The sequence below is a fragment of the Ursus maritimus genome, unplaced genomic scaffold (assembly GCF_017311325.1).
Source record: "Ursus maritimus isolate PB19 unplaced genomic scaffold, ASM1731132v1 scaffold_22, whole genome shotgun sequence".
NCBI lineage: Eukaryota > Metazoa > Chordata > Mammalia > Carnivora > Ursidae > Ursus > Ursus maritimus.
Genome location: NW_024424675.1, coordinates 1,338,843 through 1,345,971, shown reverse-complemented (window position 1 = coordinate 1,345,971; position 7,129 = coordinate 1,338,843). Strand labels below are relative to the sequence as shown.

The 7,129-nt window shown below is 38.7% G+C and overlaps 1 long non-coding RNA gene across 1 annotated transcript; it reads right to left on the bottom strand.

The window, feature by feature from the left end:
- Positions 1-3,790: 3,790 nt before the first annotated feature.
- On the bottom strand, positions 3,791-6,120 carry LOC121104572. Its single transcript, XR_005836877.1, has 2 exons — positions 4,995-6,120; positions 3,791-4,181 (listed from the first exon to the last, which is right to left on the bottom strand). It is a non-coding gene; the product is annotated as an uncharacterized LOC121104572 (long non-coding RNA).
- Positions 6,121-7,129: the final 1,009 nt, after the last annotated feature.

Here is a 7,129-nt window from a genome sequence, read left to right as displayed (position 1 = left end):
TGAAGGCCAGGATAAGGAGATCATAAGGGCCATCCAGGAGGTTGCCTAACACAGTTTATTAACACACAGATTATTGGACCCTCCCCCAGAGTTTCTGAATCAGCAGGGCTGGGGTGGACCCTAAGAATTTGCATTGCTAACAAATTCCTGGCTGCAGTTCCTACTGCTGCAGCTAATCCAAGAACCCCACTTTGGGAATTGCTGTTTTGAAAACCCTACACCCAATCATACTGAGAATTAGGCTCCAGCTGCTGCAGAAAGTTGGACTTCACCCAGGCACTGAGACTGGAAATCTCAATGGCTCAGATTCTGGCTGAGTCTGAGCTGAATATAAATTTGGGAAGGACAGTTTATAAACCTTAACTTAAAATTTTGGATTTTTAAACTCACACAAGAACAAGAGAATTCTGCCTGGGCTTTAATTCCTTTGGATTTTAACTGTTAAGTAGAAGTTCAACTTGCAAGGGGAATTAGTCTTGAACTTCAATTTTTCCTGAGAATGAGATAATGAGGGTGGGATGTGGTGGGAAATTTCTCTGTTGGCTTATAATTAGAGTACAATCGTTTAATTGTACTTGCTTAATTTTGTTGAGGCTTGATTGGACAATGTGGCCAGAAATTATTTAAAATGGGAAAGAGAGCACAGAGTAAACTTTTGGCTTGGATAAATGGAGCTTTGGGATGGATTTTGTTAAATAGCTTTATTCAGATATAATTCACATACAACACTATTCAGACATTTAATGTGTGTAATTCAGTGTTTTTTAGTATATTCACAGAATTGTGCAAATATCTCCACAATCTAACTTTAGAACATTTTCATTATCCCCTTTCCACCTCTCTGCTGCCAACCCCCCCTACTGTTGCCCCCAGCCCTAGGCAACCACTAGTCTACATTTTGACTTTATTTATTTTTTATTTTATTGTTTTAGAGATTTTATTTATTTATTTGAGAGACAGAGAGCTAAAGAGCACAAATGGGGGAGAAGGAGAAGCAGGCTCCCCGCAGATCAGGGAGCCCAATGCAGGGCTCGATCCCAGCACCCTGGGATCACGACCTGAGCCAAAGGCAGACACTTAACCAACTGAGCCACCCAGGAGCCACTACATTTGTCTTTATAAATTTGCCCCTTCTAGCCATTTAAAATGAATGAAATCACACAATATGTGGTCTTTTTGTTGCTGACTTTATTGGATACCACAATGTTTTCAAGATTCTTCCATGTTGTAACATGTATCAGTACTTTAGTTTTTATATTGCCCAACCATGACCCATTATATAGATATATTTCATTTTCTTTACTCATTCATCAATTAACAGATATATGTTTCTGTCTCTCTCTCTTTCTTTTTTTTTTTTCAATTTTATGAATAACACTGCTACAGGCATTCATTTGTAAGTTTTTGTATGGCCATGTTTTCATTTATATTGGGTGTCTGTATCAGAGCAGAATTGTTGGGTGATATGGTAACCACATGCCTAACCTTTTGAAGAACTGCCAAACTATTTACCAAAGCAACTGCACCATTTTACATTTCTACCAGCAATACCAGTTGCTAATTTGTTATTGTCTGTTTTTAATTTTTCTTTTTACTATAGCCATATAACAGGTGTGAAGTGATATCTCATTTTGACTTGCATTTCCGTAATAGCTAATGAGAGCATTCTTTCCAGGTACTTCTTTGTCATTTGCATATCTTCTTTGGAGAAATGTCCATTCAAATCCTTTGGGATTTTAAAAATTGGTTTTTTTTTTAATTTAATTGGGTAACTTTTTAATTTTTAAAATTGAGGTTTATTCAGTTATTTAAAAATGGGTTAATTGTCTTCTTATTGAGTTGTAATAGTTCTTTATATATTCTGGATACAAATTCCATATTAGCTATATGATTTGCAAATGTTCTTTCCCATTGGTTGTCTTTTTTCTTTATTCATAGGATTGTCAAATGACAAAACTAAACCAATTTAGTAATAAGTGTGATGTCTTTTATAGGAAGAAAAGCAATCCATGGGTTGGGAGAATACAGTGCCACCCAAGTGATAGTACACTCCTCCTGCAGAAATTTGGTTAAGAGAAACTTTTATATAGCATGAGAAGCACCAACATGGAGATAGGGCATGATTGGCTGTGGTTGCATATCTGACCTTGTTTGGAAAGATCAAGGAACAAGAAAATAAGAATAAAGCCCAGAGTTGGATTGGTGTTTGGGGTTTGGCTGACTGGACACTTTGTGTTTCTTGTCAAATGGAGACTTTACAGGAACATGAAAGTTAGGTTTGTTGGTGTGGCATCCTGAGGAGGAATGGCTCCATCTTGAACCTAATAATTTATTTCAACAGCTCCCCTTTACCTTTGATCATCCTCTTGACCATTCAAGAGTTTTGATTAAAAAAAATATTGCCCTTAGGGATGTCTGGGTGGCTCAGTTGGTTAAGTGTCCAGCTCTTGGTTTTGACTCAGGTCATGATCTCAGGGTTGTGAGCTAGAGCCCTATGTCAGGCTCTGTGCTCAGTGGGTAGTCTGCTTGAGATTCTCTCTCCCTCTTTCCCTCCCCCTCCTGGTGCTCTCTCTCTCTTGATAGATAGATGATAGATAGATAGATAGATAGATAGATAGATAGATAGAAAAAAATCTGTAAAAAATATTGGCCTTAGTGTGACTCTTAGGTATCATTGCCTCTGGGGGTCTCAGTGTAATATTCACAAGAAATGATGTCAAGTTGTATTATTGGAGCTGGTTACATTCTTCTGTTTTCTTTTGTTGTTTCATTGGTCGGAGACCATCTATCACCCAGTCAATGGCTGCCCACATGCATTTAAAACTTTTGAGGGAATGCAGTGTATTAAGGAGAAAGTAGTAGTTATTACCAGTAAAATGATACCCTTAGTTTGAAGATCACTCCTGAGCCAGGGTCTCCATGAACCAAATCAGCTAGAATTAAGTAAGTCAAGAAATGATCCCAAAGAAGGGGATATTTCTTTAAGTTAGTTGTCCTCTTTATGTATTTCATGTAACTTTGTCTCCACTTTCCCAGAAGTGTTTATCCAGATACCATAGATATTATCGATTATTGCACAAATTCCTTCTTGTTCTACAAGTAGGTAATTCAGAGCCAGGTAGTTATAGCTTTGGTCACAGACCTTGATCTTTCCCTTACAGTAAGAAATGGCCCCCCAGGGTTAAGGAGGCTAACATGATAGAGAGGGAGCTGAGTGCCCCAGTGAAGCTGAGGCATTGGGAATCAGAAGTGTGTGACAACTACAGAACCACTACCATCATGGTATTTCTAACAATCATTTGGAAGTTGGATTACCAAGCCCCCCCACCGCCCACCAACCTTGCAATAGCCTGAGATATGTAAATAATGGCATTATCTTGCCAGGCAAGAGCCAGAAGAAAAGGTGGAAAAATATCTTCATGGTGTAAGAGTTAGGAAAGGATGGCCAGAGAGGGAAAAAGAAAGGAAAAAAAATGTTCTTAATCCAACACCTTAGGTGGAAGCAGCCTTCCTCAATACTGGCTACGTCTCTTCCTCATCAATTTGATTTAGAGCTCTCCAGCATCTGTGCAAAACCAAATTTCAGGTGGGTCCTTCTTCAGTTTTGAAATATGGACTGGAGGTTTGACACCTTGTAATTTGGCAGCAGTGTTAGTAGTCAAGAGGACTTGGTAGGACCATCAGTGAATCTTGCTTTTGCAAACACTTTAAAGTAAAACAATAATTGTCTATAAATTGTAAAATATTTTAAAATGGCCATGGTTAAAGAACTCACGAGAGTTACTTATAATGCAATTGACACAAATTTTATTTAACATTTTAAGATGATAACTGGAATTATGACTAATAACATTATACCATGACAGATTTTTAGGAATTCTATACAATTTCTGGAACATTTATATTAAAACATATACAAATATAACCTAAGAAGGTTAAACATCACTTCTCACTTGACCATACTTTCAACGTAATTTAACATATGAAATAAGTCTAATTAATTTGATTTCTTTTTATAAGGCAAGAGAACAATTCTTTTGAAATGTTCCCAAACATCCTCTAGAAAATCCCATAGTTAGTTTGAGGTCAAAAAGTCTTCATTTAGAATTTGTTTTTTGAGAGGCTGCTGGGAAGATGGTAGAGTAGGAGGACCCTGGGCTCACCTCTTGCCACATGACCACCTAGAGAACACCGACATCAGCATAAATAACCCCAGAAAATGACCCAAAGACTGGCAGAACAGACTCTCTGCAGCCCGACATAGACAAGAGGCCACAGCAAACTGGATCCACCCACTCTGATACCCTCTTGGTAAGATCCCATTAAAGCAGAGCCACATGCCTGGCAGTGTGGAAGCAGCCCAGACAAGGGTCAACACCACTCCAAAGTGAGTCCTGCTCCAGGGAGAGGGAAGATAACCACACACCAGTCTGACTGTGACCCCAGCAGTGGGCTGGGGCAGGCAGCTGGTCTGACTGCTGGCCCTACCCACCAGTAAAAACTTCTCAGGGGACAACACAGGGAAAGTGCTCTGCAGCTAGGTGCTACTTCATCTCTGGCAAACACCTGGTCTTAGTCAACTCAAGCCCAAGGCAGCCCCACCCTGGCCCACTAACACCACAGGCACCAAACTCTGCCCACAATAGGCAAAGAGCCATCACAGGCTGGACCAAAGGCAAACACAGCTCTGACACAACAGTAGGACACCCCTGTAGCAACACACATAGGAGACACCTCTGAAGTATCATTTTCTGGTGAAAAGGAGAAATTGCACTGTGGGGAACTACAAGACCTCTTCTTCATAAAGCCACTACTTTCAAGTGCTGACTTTCCTAACACATAGAAACAGACACAGCAATAGACAACATGAGGAGACAGAGGAATATGTCCCAAATGAAAGAGCAGAACAAAATCATAGCAAGAGACTTAAACAAAATGGAGGTAAGTAATATGTCTGATAGCAAATTTAAAGTAATGCTTATAGAGATACTCACTAGAATTGAGAAAGGAGGGCAGGACCTCCATGAGACCCTCCACAAAGAGATAGGAGACCTAGAAAAGAACCAATTAGAGATAATGAACTCACTAAATGAAAATAAAAATAGACCACCTGGAATAAATAGCAAACATAGAAAAAAATAGAAGAATGGATCAGCAACCTGATTAAGACATAGTAATGGAAAGTAATCAAGCTAAGCAGACAAGAGGGAAAAAAAATATATGCAAACTGAGAATAGACCCGGGTGCTCAGTGACAGTGTCAAGCAGAACATTCACATGATAGGGATCCCAGAAGAAGAAGAGTGAGAAAAGGGGGCAAAAGATTTATTTGAAGAAATAATAGCTGAAAACTTCCTGAATCTAGGGAGGGAAAGAGAAATCCGGATCCAGGAGGCAAAGAAAGCCCCCAACAAAACCAAACCAGAGAAGTCTACACTAAGACACAAAGTATATAAGATGGTCAAAGTAGAGAATTTTGAAAGCAGCAAGAAATAGGAAAGCAGTTACATACAAGGGAAACCCCATAAGGCTATCAGAGGATTTTTTCAGCAAAAACTTTGCACGCCAGAAGAGAGTAGCATGATATAATCAAAGTGCTAAAAGGAAAAATATCTGCAGCCATAAATACTCTATCCAGCAAGGCTTTCATTCAGAATAGGAGAGATAGAGTTTCCCAGAAAAAAAACTAGTTTTTGTTTTGAGTCCCAAATCCACAGTCCAGACACGCTCCTGCCTGAGTCAACATGCACTGCCTGCCAACTGCTCAGTACCAGCTCAACATGCCTTCACCTCAGATGGACAAGGATTTAAACTGAAACTCTTCCCCTCAAATTCCATCCCCTGTGCTCAAGTTTGTGCCTAAAGCGGAATGAAGCAACCCAAATAGTGACACTAATTCTGTGGAATATATAATAGATTAAAGGAGTGTGCTAGGCTGAGAACATCTCCAACAAGCACAACAAAGAGAAATACATACAGCATGATTCTGGTTACTAAAAGAAACAAACCAAGGAAAAATAAAACAAGACAAAATCAGAGACAGAGACAAACCATAAGAGACTCTTAATCATAGTAAACAAACTGAGGATTGCTGGAGGGGAGGTGGATGGGGGATGGGGTAACTGGGTGATGGGCATTAAGAACACAATATGTAATCACTGATGAATCACTGAACTCTACCTCTGAAACTAACAATACACTCTGTGTTAATTAATTGAATTTAAATTTAAAAAAAGAACCCCCCCAAAAGAATTTGTTTTTGAGAAGTTTGTCAAAAATATCAAAAGGTTTTAAAACACTTGATCAGATAGGATCATAGGTCACCATGAAACAATACAAAACATATCCATTTAATCAAAGTGACGTTAAAGACTGAAGAAATACAGAAATTTTCGTAGCTATAAAAAGAACAACAACAAAAGCTTACGTCTTTTAATATTGAGAAGACTAGATTTTAAGTAATCAAAGACCTAATAAAGATATGAATCACAGTACATTATTTTGGTAAGGTACAAGTTTTTTGTTTTCTAGGCCGATTACTTGAAGGATAAAGAAAAAAAATTTTTTTTTTTACAATTTCTTATTAAGAACAGATGGATAATCTCAAACCCCCCCAAAACAAAACAAAACAAAACAAAACAAAACAAAACAAAACAAAAAAACCCCACACACCAAATAAACCCTGTCCTTTTAACAGAGAATCAAATTCGATTAGACTTCAGTGTACTTATGATACATTCCTTAAAAAATAAATCCATTCCAATTGCCAGCTGGCCCACACATAAATTTCTTTTTCCAAGATTTCTTTTCCACAAACCTTCTACCATACCTTTTATATCCATTTATGTTTTTCCTCCTTTTTCTTATTCTAGAAAAAAGTCATACTTTACTTTTCACACACAGTTATTATGGGGTGTCTGGAGTGAGTGGGGGCTGGCAGAGTGGGCAGTGAAAGAATTCACCCAAGGCAGAACAAAAGAGGTGGAAGTTTATTGAATATACTGCCAGGGAGCCAGGGAGCAGTGGGCATGGCAGCAAAGGAGAGACCATCTACCACGAGGTGGTGGTGAGGGGCTATAGTTATAGGGCAGAGTGAGGGAGTATGGAGATGTAAGGAATATTCCCTTTAG